Source organism: Triturus cristatus, chromosome 2_2, assembly GCF_964204655.1.
Source record: "Triturus cristatus chromosome 2_2, aTriCri1.1, whole genome shotgun sequence".
NCBI classification, from domain to species: domain Eukaryota; kingdom Metazoa; phylum Chordata; class Amphibia; order Caudata; family Salamandridae; genus Triturus; species Triturus cristatus.
This window is the reverse complement of record NC_140582.1, coordinates 299114468-299135432: the sequence shown is the minus strand read 5'-3', so window position 1 is coordinate 299135432 and position 20965 is coordinate 299114468.

Sequence of the window (20965 nt, the reverse complement as noted above, 5' to 3'; positions counted from 1 at the left end):
AACCAGATAGCCTACACATACCATTGCATTACCTTTTATCAACTGGGTTTTAGTCAACAATTGTTGACTGTCAAGTTTAGAAACACGGTGTGCAGATTCTTCAATGAGATTTTGCCAATATCCTTGTTGCTTGAATCTTGTGGAAAAGCGATCAATGGTGTCAGATAATTCCAAAGGGTTGGAAACAATTCTTTTGAGTCTGATAAACTTTGAGTATGGTAAATGACGTCTTAGTGGGAATTGATGAAAGCTTTTGAAATGTAAACAATTATTCCTGTCAGTACTCTTGGTGTATACATTGTTTTTTTTGCCTGCCCTATCGATTTTAATTAATACATCCAAAAAGCAATCTTGTGTTTGTCAATCTGATGTGTGAATTTACTGTGATCGTGGATTTGATTGCGCCTATGAATAATATCCTCCAAAGATTTCTGATCACCATTCCAGATTATAAAAATGTCATCAATATATCTCTTGTATAAGACTAGATGTTGTTGCCATGCTGCATCATGAAGTACGTGGTCATCTTCAAATTTTGACATAAATATATTCGCATAAGATGGTGCTCTGACAAATCCCGTAGATGTACCATTGCATTATGCATAAAAGCAATTGTTACATTGAAATTAGCTGTGAAACGGAGCGAAATATAACAGTTCCAATAAAAAGATCTTATTCACCCATATGGGACCTTAATTGAGAAGTGCCTTTCTACTACTTCTAAACCTTCGTTGTTAAGTATTGAAGTGTATAACGTATTTACATCAATGGTGCATACCCACCAATCTTCAATCTGATCTGTACCCAATACAGTGAGAATAGTCAAGAACATAGTAGTATCTTTAATGTGTGTCTCCCATTGTTGTACAATGGGTTGAGAAAAAAATCGAAGTATTTTCCAATCAGTTCAAAAATATACCTGCAGGCTGATACTATTGGTCTCAAAGATATGATTGGTGAGACTTTTGGATATTTTTGGAAGCATGTACAGTTGCATCCTACTTGGATACTCTGTGTACAAATAATTGAAAGTGTGACTATTGATCCATTCCTTTTTGGTTGCCTTGGTTAAGATTGAGTCAACGCAACTTTTGAAATGTTAATCACTAAGCTTTTGTCTTGCTGCGTAGAGTTCTTCTCTCCATGTCTCCATGTCTTGATCGGTTTCTCTGACTCCTATGAGTTTTTCGATGTTTTCGTTTGGTTGGTTGTTGGCTGCTGGTCTTATTGATAGAAAACCCGCCTTTGATAGCTTCTGAATTCCCCCACTGGTTGATGGTTGTGTGGGTTGTGCTCCGTTTTTTGTCATGGGTGGTCTATTTTGAGCCACATCGGAATCAGAGACTACACTTTCTTCTGACGAACCTACATTAGAATGTTTTTGCCATCTTTTTTGGGTGTAAACTTTTGCCCATGTGCAAATCTCATCCAACTTGTAGTTATTTGTGTCTCTCTGAATTTTTTTGATTTTAAATTCATGGATTTCTTTTGCATAATTATCCAACTTTTGGTTAAGATCATCCAACACACTTTTCCAATCCTCCTCTGTATGATGTTTGGATAATTCAGATTTCACATTCTGAATTTCTTCCTCCAATGTTTTCAATATGTTGGAAAGTTCTTCTATAATTAGTAAGATAAGATCCAAGGAACATTCATTAAGTATTAAATACCATTTCTCCATGAAAGTTTACACAACATCGGTTTTAAGGCAATGCGCAAGGCTCTCGGAATTCTTTAAGCCTTATGGTACTGGATTAGTGTTGTGGCATGTAGCCGTTGGTTGATTTCTTTCCTAGTTAGGAATTCCAGCTGTTTCAGTAGTTGAGTGGTGGTGCTTACATGAGGACTGAATTGTCTGACAACTTGTATTAAATCATAGATCTTGGTGGCTGCTTCAGTTTAAAACATAAAAGTTTCTGCTTTATTTGTGGTTAGTTGAATATAGGAATGTGCATATAAAGGAGAGGAGGTTAAAAAGTTGTGCTTTCAAGAAATATTAAAAATGGTCGAGTGGGCATTCATTATCAGTGTGTATGGGAGAAGGTATGAAAATTAATATTCCAGATTTTACAACCCATCTAAGGGTTGTTATAAATAAAGTGCAAATGTGATATTACTTTGTTAGTGCAGAAGGTCATGGTGCAATTAGCAGTATCAATGATGGTCAAACTAACCATGCTATATTTACAGGAGGCCAACCGCAGAATATTAATAGCGAAATATTGTAGCATTCAGTGGAAACCTTTTTATTGATGATTATCTAAGTACGTATGGCAGTATTAGCACAGTGGCAGAAGCCTATCTTGTTTGATAAAGTGTTGAGTGCATGCTTCATAGATTGTAACATCGATCTATGATCATTGCCCAATGATGTTTTAGATATAAAGTGCATATGTGATGTCAGTTGTAAGTGCACAGGGTCACTTGTGCAAATAGCAATGACAACCTTAAGTTGTAGATCCCATGTTATTCAAGAGGAGACTTCCTTAAGAAATTCTAGTATGGAAGCAAAGAAAAAAAAAATGTTAGTTGAGGGATCGCATATGCATATATCTGTCTGAACAGCAGCATTGAAATGATGATTGTGATCCATGGCAATGGCTAAAGTGCTAGGTGCATATTTCATGAATTGTATAGTAGATCCGTTAGCAGTACCCAATGAAATTTTAAAGCATAAATGAACACTAATGCTAAAAATGTGCATACACTCAGCAATTAATAAGTGTGATGTGCCTGAGTAACTGCATTGACCTTCATCGCTGTAGCACACATTCTTGAGTAAAGTGCTAGGTGCGTCATTGCTCAAATTCTCATTTGTCATGAGAGATACTCCAAAAGTGCTTAAGCTTAAATGTTGAATACTGCATAAAAAGTATTCGGCAAAATAGTAGTCTTCTATTGCTAAAATACTAAAAAACAGTTATGACTTAAAATACCTGTTGTGACATTAAGGTGCTAAAGTAGCTATTACAGATAATGTATCCTGTTGTCGATATATCATAAAGTGCTGAAGTGTGAAAATCAAGTAAAAAAATTCCATTCAGCATTTGCATAAAGTGCTGGTGCATATATGATTATCGATACACAGTTATGTCACACATATCAAATGGTTTGTCATAACTCGAAAAAGGTAAAGAAAAGAAAATATGCTCTCTGAATTCTTGAGTTCCCATTGCACTTGTTGTAGTCTGTATAATGTATATACTTTCTTTATAGATGTTATCTTTGTTGGATCACAGAGCTCTCAAGACTGCAGAGGGGGGACAGGATGCTCCATTTTAGAAATGTACGTGTAATTCAGCATCTCAGTTATGTCCTATTGGTATTTTAGTTCCCATTAATAAGATAAGTCTTGATTCCATCCTTCTTAACAGTAGATCTCTATCACCCCCTCTTTCATTTTCCTTTATCTGTTTGATTCCAAAATATTGCAGATGTTTCGTTTCCCCTTGATATTTTTCCCATAAGTGCTTGGCAATTGGATATGAGTAGTCTTTATTTCTGATCGCTCTTAGGGGCTGAAGTACTCTGAGTTTCATCTTGTTAACATTACTGCCCATATATTGTTTCCTGCATGGGCATTGTAGGACATAGAACACAAAGTCAGTGTTACAGGTGATGTGCTCCTTTATCTATTCTCTAGTTTTCTATCCTGCACTCTATATTCTTTCTTGTTTATCCCATGCTTACAGGCTTTACATTTGGCACATTTACAAAAGCCTGGTGGCTGAGCCAGTTCATTTTTTCATTTGCTCTAGTGGAAAAGTGGCTCCTGGCCATGATATCTCCCAAGGAAGCAGTCTTCCTGTATGTTATACTTGGATGGTCTAACAAATTTATGTCCAAGGTTCGATCTGATTACAGGATTTTCCAATGATTTTGCATTATCTTTCTGACTTCCTTATGTTGTTTATTATAGTCAATGATCAGTCAAATTTTTTCATCTTCAATATTCATTGTTGCTTCCTTTGGTACCAGCAATTCGCTTCTGAGTTTGTTGGATACTCATTTTACGACGTTGAAATATTATGTCATGGTCTCTATGGGGGAGGGGGACCTGTAGTCACACATTTGTCAAGGCACCCCGGAGAGACCATGACTAATATTTCAACATCAGAAAGACAAACAGTGAAAGAACACCATTGTGTGACATTTGTATGTAAGTTTTGTTAATCTTATGGCATGCAAATTAAGGCATTCTTATTAAGGAACCCGCAGGAGTGGCGCCAAAGGAACTAGGTTCCTATGTTCCTGATGAAGAGCCAATAGGGGCATGGCGCGAAACATGTTGACCTTGGAAAATGTAGGCAAATTATAACAATTCTTTTTTCAACCGAACCCCTGTTTTTTAATAATACCGACTGTTAGACTTGGGGGTCTCTAGTTGGCACAGGTAGGTACTTGGAACAAAAAGAGACCCTCGCCTCTAGTCAGGGTAAGGGCGTACACCTCTAAAATAACTCCTGCTCACCCCCTTGGTAACTTGGCACGAGCAGACAGGCTTATCTCAGAGGCAGTGTGTAAAGCATTTGTGAACACATACAGTAATCAAGTGACAACACTACAGATGGACACCACACAAGTTTTATATAAAAAATAAGTATTCTTTATATAGATTTACCAGAAGACCATAAACAACAAAAATCCACAATACTGTTACTTTAAATGGTAGTTTTAGATTAGTTCTCTTTAGTTCATAAATGCAACACTTTTAGTTCAATGTACCTGTAGATGCGACACACAGGGCAAGGAAAGTGTTGCAACGATGTTAATGCAATGAAAGTTTGGTGCAAAGAAATAAAGACGTGAAGATCTTCCTGATGCGGCTCGCTTCTCCGATGTTGCGAGAGATCTCGGCTCGATGCGTCATCTGCAGCGGCAACACCCTTGTTCAGTGATGCGACGACAGCGGCTTTGGGGGCGACTCTTGTCTCCGACGTTGCGAGATGCTTTCGCTTGATGCGACAACTGCAGCAGTTCTGACGGCGGCACGCTTCTTCGTGGATGCGAGGTGCTTTTCTTGATGCGGTGCAATGCGACAGCTACAGCGGCGTCATCTAAGATACGACGGCAGCGGCTGCGACACGCTTCTTCCTCGATGCGAGACTCTTCTCTTGATGCGGTGCAATGCGTCAGCTACGATGGCTGCGACGGCGACACTTTTCTTTGGTGTTGCGGGGCGCGTCTCGTGATGCGGTCCAATGCGACAGCTACAGCGGCGACACCCTTGTTCAGTGATGCAGCGGCTGCGACGGCGACACGCTTCTTCTCCATGAGACACACTTCCAGCTCCTTGTGACACGCAGTCCCTCCGAAGGCCCAAAGACCGCAGCAGGCACTTCTAAAGAACTCTGGGGAGCTGGTGGTTGAAGTCTGTTGTCCCTGAGACTTCAGCAGGAGGCAAGCTCTTTTCCAAGCCCTTGGATATCCTTCACAAGTTAAGCAAAAGTACACACAAAGTTCCTTTCTCCTCTCTTTGGCAGTAGGCAACCCCTGCAGGCCAATCCCCTAGTTTCAGGGATAGTCTCTCCTCAGTTTCTTCCTGGTTCCTCTCCTCAGCAGAGGTTTCTTCTTGTTTCACAAAGTGATCTAAAGTTCTTGGGTTGGGGTCCCAATATTTATATTAAGTTTTACTTTGTTCTCTGAAGGCAGACAGGCCTTTGCCTTGTTCAAACCAGTTTTGGTCAGTCCTGGAGCACTTTGTTTACATGACTCCTTCTTTCCTTTCACAGTGCAGGGCAGATACATCAGACACACCACAGGAGGTGGAGCCAGCATTGTGGAGGGGAAGCACAGCCCTATTCAGGTCCCAGGTGCAACACCTCCCACCCATCTACATGGAGATCTCTCTATTCAGCCCTGTGCTGACTCACCCTGTCATCTGGAATTTCCCAGCCCCCTGGAATTCCCCAGCCCCTGTCACTCATCTGACCCGATGGTGGTGGGTTGGACTGACCATCTGTTGGTCAAGGTGTCATGCCCCCTAGAAAATCCGCAATTTAAACCTGTGGATAAACAGATATTAAAGCGCAATTGGCGTAAACTCAAGTTGGAGGAGTTTGTCAGGATATTGGAGGCACAACCCCTGGGCAAACTGCAGAATGTGGAACAGGGATATGACCAGTATTGCAACTGGGTCCTTACTGCCCTCGATTCTCTTATACCTCTGCGCTGGGCTAAATGTCACGTAAAAAATCGCAGCCCTTGGTATAATGAGACTCTTGCCGAACTTAAGAGAACTTGCAGGCAAGCTGAGAGGGCCTGGCGAAAATCCTTTGATCCCACGTTAAAATCACTGTACTTTGCCCAGCTTAAGACCTATCACAGAGCTATCTGTCAAACCCGGGCCGCTTACTATGCAGCTGAGTTTTCCAACAGCCCTAACCCTTCTAAGTTAATTTTCAAGGTACTCAAAGACCTGATGGGGAAACGGGCTACCTCGCAAGAAATCTGCACGGACTCTCACTGTGAAAGTTTGGCATCCTTTTTCGTGGGGAAGGTGCAGACAACCTATCGAGGATTTATACCATCTGTCTTCGGGGATGCTCTTAGTGATATGAAGGTCCCGGTGTCCGAAACTCTGTCCATCCTGCCGGCTATGTCTAACGAGGTATTTGACACTCTGAGCCTTAAAATTAAATCTGGCTCCCCCTTAGACCCATTGAAGCCGGAGTTCCTTATTCGTCTCCCGCCTCTCTGTCGTGAACCCATTTTGGACGTGATTAATCTTTCCCTCAGTGAGGGCGTGGTCCCGCCATCCTGGAAGCAAGCTGTGGTCAGCCCTATTCTGAAGAAATCCAACTCTGACCCCTTGCTCCCGGAGAATTACCGGCCCATCTCCCTCCTGCCTTGGACCGCCAAGGTCACTGAGGCACACGTGAATTCCATCTTGTCTGCCCACCTCTCTCGTAATAACATTCTTGACGAGAGTCAAAATGGTTTTCGCGCCCAACACAGCACTGAAACTGCTTTGCTCTTCATGACCGAGCATTTGCGGTCAGTGCTGGATGCGGGGCAGAATGCGGCACTCCTATTGTTAGACCTGAGCGCCGCGTTTGACACGGTGTCTCATGACATTCTGATGCGGCGCTTGGAGGAAGTGGGTATTGGGGGGAAGGCTCTTCAGTGGTTCCGCTCCTTCCTCTCGGACCGGTCTTTCAAAGTAGCCATTCCACCTGGCCAGTCCTCTTTCCATTCTTTGGAACTGGGAGTCCCTCAGGGTTCTGCTTTAAGCCCCACATTGTTCAACTTGTATGTGAAACCGTTGGCCGCTGTCGTCAGGCAATGTGGCCTTACCATGACATCGTATGCCGACGACACCCAGCTGGCGGTGACACTCAGTGGGGACCCTGAGGTGACTGCGCCCAGGTTCCATGCAGGACTTATAGCTGTGGCTAGCCGGATGCGTAGCAACTGCCTACAGCTTAATGCTAAGAAAACCGAGGTCCTGGTTGTGGGGAAGCAGGCGGAACTTTGGGGAGACCAGTGGTGGCCTTCTGAACTCGGGGTGTCCCCCATTCCAGCGGCCGAAGTTAAAAATCTGGGGGTGTGGCTGGATTCCAATCTTTCTTATACCAGCCATACAAAGAAGACAGCAGCTACCTGTTTTGGTATTCTGCGAGGGCTGAGGTCAGTCCTCAAATTCTTTGACCCCCCCACTCGGCAACTGGTGGTTCAGGCCTCTATTCTTTCCCGGCTGGACTACGGGAGTGCCTTGCTTCTTGGAGTCAACCAGGCTGAGGCTACTAGGCTTCAGAGGGTGCAGAACGCTGCTGCACGGGCCATTGTTGGCCTTCCGAGACGTGGCTCTGTCTCTGCTGTTCTGACCTCCCTTCACTGGCTTCCGGTCAGACAGAGAATCAAATTTAAGGCTCTCTGTCTGACATTTAAGATCCTGAAGCTTTCCTCTCCCCCTGCTTTGGCGGGCCTTATTTCTCCTTACGTCCCCACGCGGTCTCTCAGGTCTGAATCTTACCATCTGGCGACTAAGCCTAGGTTCAGGCTGAGTAGGATGGGAGGACGCTCTTTTCGTGTTCTGGCGGCTGATCTATGGAATTCCCTTCCTTTACATATTCGCGCCCTAAACAGCCTGACTCTTTTTAGACGCGCCATTAAAACACATCTGTTTGCCCCTGCTATCTGATTTCTCTTTTCTTGGCCTTGACCTGTTGTGTACCTGATCAGGCGCCAGGACGCCCCTTCGCTGGGGCAGCTGTGCGCCTAATAAAAGTGAATAACATAACATAACATAACTCAAACTCCAGAGAAGTAATACACAGCCTAGCAGAGGCAGGTTTGAATGGTTAGACAAGAAAATACCTACTTTCTAAAAGTGGTATCTTCAAACACAGAATGTTAAAACCAACCTCACTAAAAGATGTATTTTATCATTCTGAGCTTAGGCATACTAAATTCGAATTTCTACCATGTTCCCTGAGTCAGTTAGGATTATAAGATGTAGTAATCAAACTGCCCATTCTGACCTTTGGAGAACAGGTAGCCTTGCAATAGTGAAAAACGAAAAGATAATGGCTGTAATTCACTATTAGAACATGCCACACACACCAGGGCATGTCCTAACTTATACTTACAATGCACCTGGCCTTGGGCCTACCATAGGGGTGTCTGATATGAAGAAAAGGGAAGGTTTAGGGACTGGCAAGTGGGTGCACTTGCCCAGTCAGCATGGCAGTACCTGACTGCACGCAGGCTCTGCAATGGCAGACCTTAGACACACTTTTACAGGCTGCTTCTGTGGGTTGCACAACCCATGCTGCAAGCCCACCAGCAGCATTTGGATTTACAAGCCCTGGGCACTCCTGGTGCACTGTACTAGGGTCTGACAGGTAAACCAAACCAACCAATCATGGAATCACTAATTCATCATCAATTTACAATAGGGACAGCATATGCACTGGTCAGCAGTGGTAAAGTACCCAGAGTCATAAAACAGAAAACAACAGGTCAGAAAAAATATAGGAGGAAGGCACAAAGTTCAGGGATGACCCTGCAAAAAGGGCCGAGTCCAACACCGACTAGAGGCAGAAATAAAATAAAAAGACCTACTACTCAGGTATTTTTAATCTAGCACCTCCCCCCACTCCCTTCCTATAACATTGTCTTTATCATTATTTAATACCACTAAGTGCTGCAGCATAATCGTAGGTTGCAGCATGCCCCGATCGGCAACGGATTGGGAAGAACCCCAATTATGAAGCATGCTACCAAAGGGTAACCCTGGTGGGTGAGGGTTTTATAAGAAAAAAAAGCTTTTTCCTTTCTCATGGTGAGTTATTGAAGCATTTCTCCGCTGGGTTCTTTTTTTGGTGTTAATATTTGTAGCGATAGGAAGTTATGGGAGAATACTGTTGGCAAGAAGAGGCAGCATTAATGAAGTTTGGAGACGAGTTCTCATTGCAGAGAAAGGAAGCTCAAGGTCGATCGAAAGTGCCCAGTGAAAGTTGTGGGAGAAGAGCCGAATGTTGCCAAGTCCAACCAAGGAAGATGACTGGAGATGATGATGTTGGTTACCTTGAATACTTGTGTGCTGATAAATCTTGTATTGCTAGTTAAAGAGCAGAGACCCTTAAGTTTCCATGAGGTGCAGACCTCTTTGCTATTTTCTCTCACTGTGTGACTTTATGCTATATATTGTTTACAATTGGGGTAATTTTATGAAAGACTCCATGATGCTGACACCAGTTCTTTGCTTTCCTCGATTGTAGTATAGAGCAGGATTAGGATAGATTTCCTTTAGACCCACTAATGACTGGGCTGGAGGATGGAATCCAACGGTTTAATCATCAGATCCCCTTCCTCATATTTTGCACAGCTGCCACTGAGTTTTTGGTGTGCTTCTTAATGTTTAGGCTTAATTTCATTAGGAGATTAAGATTTATTCTGGTGATATTATAGTTCTATAACTGAGCCTTATCTCCATCAGTTTGTTTTTGGGTTTGTAATGAAATCCTTTAACTTCATTTCATAGTCTTAGCCTTATTGCATAACTACATTGGATTTATATGTCATGGTGGTTAAAAGGACTCCCTCTTACCTCTCAGACAAGTAATACAAGATTCACAGAGCAAAGGAAAGAGAAATCAACGAGCACAGCGTTCTCAGGACCAACCTGTGATACCCCAACCTTGTATTATAGACAACCCCAGTATTTTTAAAACCCGGTGCAGTTTTGTCGGAGCATGACAATGGACCTCCCATAATTACGGCTGCAGTTTTTGGAAAAATTACATTAACCAGGGTGCAATAGTCTGACCTGATAGCCAAAGCAGCTGAACAATTAATTGCATGCTCCAATTGGATTCAGAGAACCCACATATTTTGCTCCTTTTTATGGCAAATTATCTCTTGTCCTTTTCTTTTCATGGACATCATGCCCATGCATGCATTATGAGATAACAATTATTGACCAAGGGGGTCGGTCTGCTTAGTCTTTGAAAAAGTTAGAAAAATGCTTCTGAAATGGGATTGGACTCATTTTGTAGTTATGGCGTGTACTTGCAATCAATTACCAATCAAGACTTAAGATCAAAGTACCAAGCCCCCAGGTGGCCTTCCTGAGATGCTCGATTTCAATGCAAGATGGCCCATCCTCAAGCATGAGCATACAGAATTCATCTTTAATTGGAATGGAGAGTTTTAGATGTGGTTTTCAGAAGTTTCCCTCACTTTCCCTACTTTTATTAATTTTTCCAGATACAATCGCATGAACGATATTATACATGAAAACAGTTTATCGAAGCTGTAGTTAAATATTTTCACCAAAAGACAGTTGCAAAGAAAACATTCGAGCAGAGGTTAATGGGTTACTTGAAGAAGAGGTATTTATGTTTAAGGCATTTCCACTTTGTAATTATTTCTTTCGCTAGCGCTTAGTAAAAAATAAATACTGAATATTTCATATGGCTAATAATGCAATGCCAGTTTTACTTTGCTTGACAGTAAATAGTGAAAGTGTTCACAATGTGACATCGGCCCTGCATGTTTTTTGCTATGTGATTATTATTCAGGGGAAAATCAAATGAGAAATGATTCCTTATAGTGGTAGAAAGGTATTAAGAAGCAGCAAGGTGCAATTTAAACTGCGCTTTGATTCATTTTCACAGTGTTGCTCTGGATGGTCGGTTGTACCGGATTTTTGTAAAGTTTTCCACTTCCAGCGGAGTATTGCCTCTTTTCGTTGTTTCTTCTGTCTATTAGATCAATAAACAGAGGGATAGAAATTTTCAATTTGTATCTTTGGGCTTCTATGCGAATGAATGTAACTTTCTGCACATATTGCTTTTCAATGGATATATATCACCAGTGTTCTATTTCCTGACCTTTTCACAAAGGACTGCAAATTGCACACCTTTACGTCAAGATGGCGGCAGGACAACGGCTCAGTCCATGGAGCTGAATAAAACAAATCATCTAACGAGGTGTTTATGCTCTTTTAACAGACGACAGCGAGGTTGAACTTGTTGGAGACTGCAGGGGACCCTTTTCCAGCCACCTACGGGTGGCAGAACACTAAAACGAACCTGGGAGCTTCGACAGTGAGAGGATCTCTGTAGCAGCATCCTGGCGCAGGGGATGCAAACACACTGTCTTGGGTGGGCAAGAGTACGCTGTAACTCTGTATCACATGGATTGAACTCCTTAGCTGAATGGAACACGGTCATCACGAGTGGCTAGTATTCTTGTTTTTCCATGTCTCTGTTCATATTTACCAAAGATGCCCTATTGATATGTAGACTGCATTGTGAACTGTCAGCATGTGAAAATTTTCTAACAGTTTTGGTCCTTTCCTGATTTTTTGCTGTGTTGCGCTGTATATTGCTGAATTTGTTTTGTTATCCCCCAACCCTTCCCCCCCCTTGTTTCCTCCCCCCCCCTCTCTTCCGCATCCCCCCTTTCCCCCCCCCGTTTTTCTCTCCTTCCCTCCCCCCCCTCCCCCGCCCTTTAACTGTACTTTAACAGGTAACGTTTATGTAGTGACCTTGTTCGTACCTCTTTGTCTATTTGAGTTTACCCCAATTGTGTTAGTGGTATTGTGATTGTTCATGCGATTTATTTAATAATCATTTTTGCCAAATATCACTTATTATTATTGTTGTAACCCTGTAAAGTATTCTCGTTTTGCAACAAAAAGGCCCATGCCGAACTTACGAATTGTTGTTGGCAATATATGCAATTATTTATGATTCTTTATTACAAATTTAATTTATTTTGCTATTCATTTCACTGATCGGGTGCCCCTCTTTACCTCTACCCGTTCTGTCCCCCTTCCCTTTCTCCCTTTCCTCGTCCTGACCCTTGTGGTCCTTTCCTTTGTGTTGATGACGCGGTCACATGACCTGGATAGTCTATTTCCGCGGTCCGCGTCTCACACACGCTAGACGTCTTACTCGTGTTGACTGTTTGGCCCTGCCTGGACTGATCCCGTTATTCGGCGAATTGACAAGCCCATCCCAGTAAGTTATTTTTTTTTCCCTTCCCCCTTGATAGGGTATTTTGCTCTCATTATGTTCGGCGTAGTAATCACACGCCTTTCATACACCCCATGCCTTGTTCTCCCCAGAGCCTTGATTCATTCCAAGCCGCGAATTTTTACCGCTGGATGCTTCGTGCCCTTTCCATACTTGATGATCAGATTCACAATTAGAACCCCAGTAAGCGTCTCTGTCCTTTTCTTCACCACTACACATTGCTGTCATGTATCCAAGCACGTTTTGTGTCACTCCCGTAATCTAATTATTTCTTGATAGATTGCCGATTACAATAGAGCAACTCATATGCTTCAAGGTATTTTTGTGGCCCTCGCCTTTCCTGTGTCATTTATAGGTAAGCGCCCTTCGCCTTGCTTGATTTAGCTACATGTTTGGCAATAGTTGGTCACCTTTTTAGTTCTTTATTTCAATTATTATTTCAGACACCTGAAGATACCCTCCTAATTTGACGGACTAGATTTATTTGTCCTACACTTTCCTGCAATTAGCTATGAGGTGGTGATTTAAGTACCCCCCTACACAGGTACGATTAGTCCTCTTCTTGCTCCTTCTCCCCCCTTTCCATTTTGTTTTTGATTCATTCATTACCTTTTCATTCTTTGTGTTCTATATCATTGGCTTTTCTGGGCTTCACTATTTATTATTCTTTCTCTCTTCTTTTACACATAGGTATTTTTAAATAATTCAATAACCATAGTCCTGATGATGACCTCAACGCAAGGAGGTTGAAACGTCGTCGACCGGACAGCATTATTTGCGGCCAACTAAAGGGTCCTGTGTGACCTTAAAGATTATGTGCGAATTATTCATTGTATATATTCCTCCTCGACCCTGAATTTATTTGAATTATTTTGCCGTACCTTGTTGTCATTTTAACACTTATGTCACTGCGCCGTTCACTTGTTCACTTCACTGTCAGTGCACATATGTATGTTATGGTTATTCCAAATTATACATACCAATTGTGTATTTAATTATAAAACCTGTTTTCTTTTTCAATCTCTTGGTCTCTCTTGTCCCTCCTTGCCTTTGATTGAATTGTGTATTGATTGGTCCCCTTATTTACTTCCCCTGTTGAGACATTGTTTTTGTTACTAAGAGTACAGCGGAGGCATTAATTTCCCACCACTCCTGAAACGGTCAGTGAACTACTCCAAATTCCTGAGACTCACTGCTGTTGTTGCACTGTGGCGCCCCATATCATGAATTTGGAGGAGTCAGTCTTCCTTCCCCGGATGCCATACTAGAAAATAATGATGGACTTGCACAATGACAATGAGGACCATCTTGTAATAGAAAGTGGGCATAACCCAATACTATGTATAAGAAGAGCCACAGCGCCCCTTGTATAGGCAAACAAACAGAACAGCGCAAATGGAGGGCATTTTCACAAAGTGAAGGACTTTCCAAGCTTAAATGGCTCTGCCAGTCTGATGGGAAAGGAAAAGCTATCGGTCACAGACATTGTGAAATTTTACGGCAAACTGTAGGTTATGGAACAATGAATGGGTACTTAAGCAGCCTAAATTGGACCAGATAGAGCTTCTACTGACAGAGGCAGAGAAAATGACAGCATTGTCTAATGAAATATTGGGAGCTGTGGATGAAGTCTGTGAAACAGAGGCAAAAAGAGGTACCTAAATGCCCATGTTTATTAGTTGTGCCCATACTTCACTCCTGTCTAAAAATCAAGTAGAACATCTAAAAACCTCAGAAGAGCAAGAATGGTCATGGCCTTGGGATAGCCTCGAACTCCAAGGAATCACAAGGAGATGATGGACAGAATGCTGAAACTTTTCAAACACTCACCCAGAGTCACAGATCTGGGTTGAAGCCATCATCATTCTTTAGCTCACTTTGCCACCCCGGTTCAGAATCAGCTATATGCGAATCAGTCTTGACCCTGTGCCTCATGGGAACAGTCCAGCCTGAACTGCCAAGCCATGTCTTCCCTGGACCGGAAACAAGCATCCTGGGACCGGTTTCGGGCTAACAGCCCTCTTCAGCCAAGCTAGCTTGAATCCAGTGGCAAAGTGAGCAAGGGACCCACGTCTGTGCATACCCTGCCAATTTAGGGCGAACAAAGCACACCCATTGGGCACAGGGTCAAGACTGATTTTCATATGGCTGGGTTCAATCTGGAATGGCATGGTGAGCAAAAAAACGATGGATTTAGTCCCAGATCTCTGAACTGGGGTGAATGTATGACATTGTTCTGCATATCAATTGTTGTTTTTGCATTTGTCACCCCGAGTGGGACGGGTATGCCCAGACGTGGTCTCCATGCCACTGGAGTCATGCTATCCTGGCTGAAGAGGGCTGAAACCTCGAAACCGGTCCTAGGATGCTTGTTTCCAGTCCAGGGAGGACCTGGCCTGGAAGTTCAGGCTGGACTTTTCCCATTGGGCACAGGGCCATTACTGATTTGCATATGGCTGGTTTAAAACTGGAATGGCATGGTGAGCCAATGGATTTAGGCCCAGATCTCTGTACTGTGGTGAATGTATGACATTGTTCTGTATTCTGTTCATCAATTGTTTTTGCGAACTCCTAGGAGCCCAAACAAGTATCCACACTCGAAGATAACTTCCTTCAAGAGATGATCTCTGAATCTCAACAAAAGTTTATCAAGCTACCAACAGCTTCCCGACTTCCACAAAGGGGTTTGTGAAGCCACCCCAAAACAGATCAAAGATCCTCTTGATTTGTGGTGAGAAAAGGCATGAGACATTGTTATAAAAGTGGTGTATATGAAGGGTCTAGAATCCCCTTTCTTTGGAGTCATGCCTGATGACTATCACAAGGATGAAGACAGAGGATGCAGGAATTTAGGAAAGTAAGTCTTGAGCCATGAGGCTGGGCACATGATTCTGTATGTTGCATAACCCAGAATGATTATTAATAGTAAGATCTTCATTTTTACAGAAGTAGATGCAGCTACCTTGTTTATGTAGCATCTTACTCAGAATAGCGTAATGAGTGAGGAGTCACTAACCTGAGTATGGAAATGTTCCTTCCCAGCTTGGTGGGAACAGCAGTGCATTCAATAGTCAGTTTATGTATCCTAATTATTGGCTTGATTTTTTTAGAGGTACTTCACCTTGCCTTGCAATATATAACCAAGGCGGAATAGATGACAATGAGTTCTTGCTTCAGTTAGAGATGACGCTACAAACCTCTACCGCCCTCAACTCCTCCAAGAGGCAATAATAATAAAGTGGCTAGAGTGTCTGAACCACAAAAAACGTTCCCGCCAACTGGTGGGTGCCTACTTCCATCCCTCCCCTTTACCCACCACAACCAAAAATGCCACCTTATGGTCCCCTTCAAAACTCGTTATTGTCCCCCACATCCCATCCCTTAATTGGGTGTACCAACCTGTTTTCTATCCTCCCCGTTAATCCTACCTGTCCCATTTTTTTGCCTCACTCACTTTGTCAAATAAGGTGATTCCAACTGAAATCTTCATAAATTGAAAATACTCATAATGTGAAAAGCATGTGTTGTGTTATTCGAACAAGTCATGTTGGGTTGTAATGAAGGTTATGGTAGTGTAACATTACTGACAGCAAGGCAATGTTATAAAAAAGCTTTTCCTCAGCAATAGAACTCATTGAGTGGAATTTGTTTTGTATAACTTCCTCTCTTTGAGATGTATTTGTGAATTAGGGGTCTGGAGAGGGGTTGTGACAGGGACCAGGGGGGTTAGCTCCTGGTACACCTGGCTTTCAGTTTGGTACTCTTAACAGAGCCCTCGCTACCCCAGGTGTTTGGCCATATAATCCCAGTAACAGAAACAGAGTGATCAGTCCATCTACAGCAACAAAAAAAAGCTGCTGAAGAAAAAGTGATAGAAAAATCCCATTCCAAACAAATGTACTTGGAGCGAAATTCATTCGAATACAAAGGATTTGCTGAAAGAAGGATGTACTGGTAATTTATTTGTAACTCCTTATGATTGTAGGGTTTGGTGTTGGAATTCTACCTCAATTCTGCTTGTGTTAGGAATACTGGCAGTTGCTTAAGTAAGTTGGTCATGCTTGCTTACTCACTGGGCTGACACATCATGTCCCTGCCAGGGGACACACAGAGACTCCAAACTTCCATTCTAGCTCGTTTTTTGTCTGGTCTAGGAAGCAAGCAAGAATACTTGGAGTTTCAAGTTCTCCCACGTGGTCCGTCAAAGCTATGTGTCCGGATGCTTGCCGAGTACATGGGAGAGAGCAGGACCTTCTTCCTAGCAACTACACTGCTAGTTATAGGATTTCTTTGTCAAAACTGCTGAAACGTAAAACATCTTACACGCACGGCTCAAGAAATATTCTCCAACACTGGATGCCTACACCAGGAGAAATCTCCATATTATGAAACATATTTTGTCCTCAACATGGACATGCCTACATTATGTACTAGGTAGTGTGTCAGAGAAACATTTAGGGATATAGACTAGTAGGCAAGGGTAGGTAAAACATATCAGATTGTTAACCACCATTCTAAGAAAAGGCTACCAGTGTGCTTTTCTGTTCCACATGCACACATTTTGAAACTCTTCCCAGTGGGGCATGATCAATTGCTCCATTTTTATAATAAAACTTAGACATTAGTGCCCAGTTTTGCAAACATGTTGCAGCTGGGGGGCGCATTCCTTCTCTGATGCAGCCCGATGCAAAAAACCATGTTGGTATTTAAAAATCATGCAAATGTCGATTTGTGTGGCTTTTTAAGCAAAAGTTATGCAACGCAGTGCATTATGCTGCTGTATTTCGTTACTTTGTGTCAGGTAGGCATAACATGGGTTGTGCATGGGCATTCCTGTGCATCCACCCATGGATTTGGAAGCAAACCCATAGTTACAAAGAGATGTAGACATGGGTTTGCACCAAGATGGTGCACCTGATTGAGGTTTGCGTAATGAAGAGAAATATGTTTATTCACATGTTATTTCTGCTTTGCATATGTGCTGCATTTTGCAGGGCACATACAAAGAAGAAAAGTCATCAAAGAATAATGTTTGTGCTGTACGGTACCAATTCCAGCACAAAAATTATAATTGCCAGAATGCAGGCACCCATGTAGTATGGTGTAAGGGGGCCTGCATTGGTGCTAGGCAGCAGTAAGTGCCCCAGTACACAAAGAGAACAGATCAGTGAAATTTAATTGAAGATTTAGCACAATTTTGCTCTCTCCCTTTCCCACTGAGCAGCACAGCTACTTTACTTGCTGTGCTGCATTGCGCAAAACCAATCACTAAATAATGATGCTTTGCTACTTCTATGTGTACTGCAGAGTGCAGCACACATAGAAGTTACAAATTGCCATTATTGATTGTTTATGTGCAGGAAGGTACACCTTCCTGCACATAAACAATTGTTCCCTGCAATGCAGGCACCCTTGCACTATGGCGCAAGGGTGTATGTGTTGGCACTAGGCAGCTATTTTGGGCGCCAGTGCTAGGAAAATACAGGGGTGCGCCATATTGTTGTAAATATGTTGCATCCCTGCGTTTTGGAAAAGGTGGAGCAAAGAGCTCTAAAATTTGCCACAGTTCCGTGCTCCGCCCTTTCCTTGTAAATATGCCTCACAGTTTTCAACCTGTTTTGAGGTCCCAATGGATGAGGCTTCTATGATATGATAATTCTGTAATTTACATTTTTTATTGAAATGACATTTATTTTGAGCAATTCTATCCAGGATGAGAGTAGAGTATGGTATTGCAAGCCTAGTAGAATATAGTACTGGAGTTGGATACTGGAGAATTTTGACTGTAAATGAGCATGTCATGAGGTTCATATTTTACATATTCTAAAAGAGGCAAGAATAAATCACATGTTATGATTAACTCCCATTGCTAGTCAATAAAGGGCACACTAAAATGGATTCCAAGAACCCATAAGAGGGACTACTAGAGTTATGCAGCATAAGTGGACCAAATTCAAATGCAGCTGCTGCAAAAACGAATAATTCCATTATACCTGCCCATAATTTGAGGTACATCATTATTTGGACACATTGGGGTGCCTTAGGTACAATAGGAAGATTATGTTATAAAGGGAAAAGGTAATTACCAGCAGAGATTTTAAACATGGTGCCTGCATGGTGCCTGCATTATGCACTGTAACCTATAAAATTTTGGACCCTATTACGATGTGATTCGTAAAGCCTTCACCCTCAGGTCGGAGGCTTTCCACCTCATCTCGGTTTCACTTACGACTGCCTAATTACAATCTAGGCGGTTGAAAGTAAAAGCAGCTGGTCATTTCAGCTGGATACCGATGGGCTCCAGGAGCCTGTTGGCCAGTCGGAGACCACAACGTAATCCCATATGACAGAGTTTCTGCTGTCTGAATTTCGACTTCGGTTTCTGACAGGCTTTCCATGCCGGGCTTTCCGACACAGAAATCCTGTCGGAAAGTGACTTTGGGGGCCCTAGTAGGGCCCCCTTCTCCCTCTGGACTCCGGTCGGGGACCAGCGCCCCCTGAAAATCACTGCACCGTGTGGCATGCACCATGAGGTGTCTTCTACATGGTGCAGGGATTTGCACAAGCTGTCATATCTCAATCGGAGCTTGAGCTACAGCCGGTGTGCGGCCACAGCACAAGCTCCCATAGAGAAATGGGAGTATGCAACAGCACCATGAGCAGTCTCATTGTCATTTCGGTGTCGGGACTGCCGACCGGACGATGGTCAGTCCTGAGACCGTGACAGTGTCGGTCAGAGGCAACTCTGACGATATCGCAATCAAGCCCAAAATTGTTTGTTAATTGGGAGCCACACAATTGGGTTAATTTTGGAAGGTTGCCCAGTAAGTTTGGCCTACAGATTGGTCTTTCTTATTAGCAACCCTGGCACATATATCACATACTCCTTTTATTATGTCATGGCTTTCTTTGTTTTTGTTTAGATCCCACTCTCAATACTGTCCTCATGATCTTAATGTCGCATCTGCAGTGATCAGAATACCGTTAGAGCCAATGTCCCCATAGTTTGCACAGCTGCCATTTTTCATTTTCCCTGAGAATCCCTTCATTTACCCCTTTTTAATACAATTCATACAGGCCACAATTTCTCAAACAGACATTCTATGTGATTCCTCTGATTGAATAGACCCTTCATTCAATTTGCCCTTTTCCAGGAGTACATCCCCAAAACAATTTTGACACACTCTTTTGCCAGTGACAATATTGACTTTTTTTTTTATGCAGTCACTGCACCCAGGCGTAATCTGTATTTGGACAAAATATTGAGTTTTAAATATTGTGTTACAGAAATATCATCCAAAAATATTGTTACTACAAAAATATTGTGTTACAAAATATTGTGGTCAAGAATATTGTTTTATTGTTAAGAAATGTTGTTTTCATTACTATAGTTGCAAAAAATATCATTTTGAAATGAATTTATTATGTTTTTGTTAATATACTATTTCTAGGCAGAAATATTGTTAGTATAATTGTTATTTATTTTTAACAATATAGTTTAAAATTTTAAGTGTTTCTGAAATTTATTTTTAAATGTGATTAGTCATTTAGAGTTTAGTAGTGGGTTGTTGGGTTTGTAGGGGGCTAGGGTGGGAAGTTAATCAAATTAAAATACATTTACATTTTATGGTAAATATATTTTATTGCAACCTAATCAATTCGTTGACTATTAATTATGTTAAGTATTTAATTGTTACCTTATGTTTTTCAGTTACTTCCATTATTTTTAATGTACATTTTAATGTTATTATCATTATTAATAGTATGTTATATTTTATTAGCAGGTTACTGGGTATGTAGAGCAATACTAATTAAGTTATAATTATATGTAATTTTTTTATTAATTATTTAATTATTGGCAATTATGTTAATTGTTCAATTGTTACAATATGTTTTGCAATTTATTTTGTTAATATAAAAGTATATTTTATCATTTATCATTGTATGTTATAGTTTAGAACTAGGTTGTTCTGTTTATAGGAGAATAGGATGGGAAGGTAATTAAATTACAATGTCTTTAAAAGTAATAATAATCTTTTTATTTTAATGAAATATTCTATTGAATATTGATCAATTTACTTATTTATTACATTTTTGATTACTTTTTGAAGTGTTTAATTATTTATGGGTATTTCAATTGTATTACATTTTTAATCTATTTTTTTAATTTTTTTTTTTTAGGTTTATCGGGTGGGAAGATGATACATTTATGACATTATGTTAAATAATTGCTTTTTATATGTGACTGTTGCATTAATAATTATGTTTAATTTTACTGTTGCATTTGTTGTTTATTATAGCGCAGTGTTTGATTAATTATTTCATGTGTAAGTGATTTTGAAATTGTGTCAGTGGAATGATTTTTCTTTTATTTTATTTTTGTTTTTTTCAGTATTAATTTAAGTTTAATACGTGTGTATTTATATTTTAGAATATTGTAATTTCTTTGTACTTTGGTAAGTCAAAGTGATTGT